Source organism: Chrysochloris asiatica, unplaced genomic scaffold, assembly GCF_000296735.1.
Source record: "Chrysochloris asiatica unplaced genomic scaffold, ChrAsi1.0 scaffold00145, whole genome shotgun sequence".
In the NCBI taxonomy this organism is placed as follows: domain Eukaryota; kingdom Metazoa; phylum Chordata; class Mammalia; order Afrosoricida; family Chrysochloridae; genus Chrysochloris; species Chrysochloris asiatica.
In genome coordinates this window covers 3206883-3208336 of record NW_006408663.1, presented here as the reverse complement: position 1 = coordinate 3208336, position 1454 = coordinate 3206883, and positions in this window count along the sequence as shown.

The window sequence follows — 1454 nt, the reverse complement described above, 5'->3', positions numbered from 1 at the left end:
CTTTAGTAGAGGGTGTGACTTACATCACCACCCTTCATTTCCCTTGAGGGCATGGTCTGACTTCAATTTATAAGACTGCTTTGGAAAAGCTTGCTCTCTTGCCATTGATCTTGCATCTGGCTCATTATGTCTGACATCCCATTCTTGGGACTTTCGGCCCATCACCTGACCTGATTCACCAGCCCCTGCAACCTCATGCATCAACCTGTCATCTGACCTGATGATCTGGGTGAGAAGGTTCCTCCAGGCTTATCTCTGAGCTGCGATTTGGGTCTTGCCAGTCTCCACAATTACATGAGCCATTTCTTTTGACAATCGTGAGATTTGCAAGATGTTATTCCACATTGCAGAGCCCTAGGACATGAGGAAAGGTAGGAGTGGAGATTGATATCAAGGAGTATAACTATGGAGGAGCAGAAGATGTTGGAAAAGTCAGACAGTTGGGATATCTTTAACCTTAAACTCATAGGAACCAACCTGTGTTGATTTCTATAAAATAAATTATTCATGCATCTGGAAACCAACTTGGCTACAACTTGGAGTCCAGCCTGCTTGCCTGGAGAATCTGCTTCCTTAGAGTCAGTTGGGGACATATTTCTTTCAGAGCAATCTTACTAAACCTGGAGACAGGGAGCAATTTTACGATGTTTTCACAGACTTGTAGAGCTGCAAATGTACTCTGGAGACTCAGTACTTTCCAACTGAAGAACTGGAGGCCACTACTGAACATATTGAATGCAAAACAGCACTTCTCCCTGCCCCCAACCAAGGCCAACCAGTCACTGTCCTTCTAGGTCTTAGCTATGATCCAAACCCAAGAGGCAGTATAGAACACTAACCCCAAACTGAAACCCACTGCCATTGTATCAATTCTGATTCATAGAGACTCTCTACAAGATTTTTGAGGTGCTAACGCTTTATGGAGCCAGACAGCTTCATCTTTCTACCAAGGAATGACTGGGGAATTTGAACTACTGACCTTGAAATTAGCAGTCCAGTGTTTATTCTACAGCAACACCAGGGCTCCTTAGAAAATCATGCAGTAGCCAGGAATCCATTTGAATTCACCTCAGTTCTGTAACACCTCCAGCTTTCTCACAGGCAAAAGGGATCATTGTGAGAAGTCCAATCCTCAGTACTTCTCCAGTGTTTCAGTGCTTCGCTAGGTGTCTCTATCTTTTCTACCAGTTCCGCATCCAGAGCCCCCCTGAAACACACACACACTAGGCCATACGTTCTTAGAGAAGAACCAGCTCAGCATTCCTGTGCCTGATACATATTTGTTGAATAAATAAATGAGTGAAAACAAAACCTGTTAAGTATGGAACAAAACTTCAAATACAATTTCTTATATGTAAGTGATGCTTTACATTTTGTAAACGATATGGGTGGTGTAAATGGTTATGAAACTTAGCTTCTAACTGGAAAGTTGGAGGTTTTTATCTTCCCAGGGG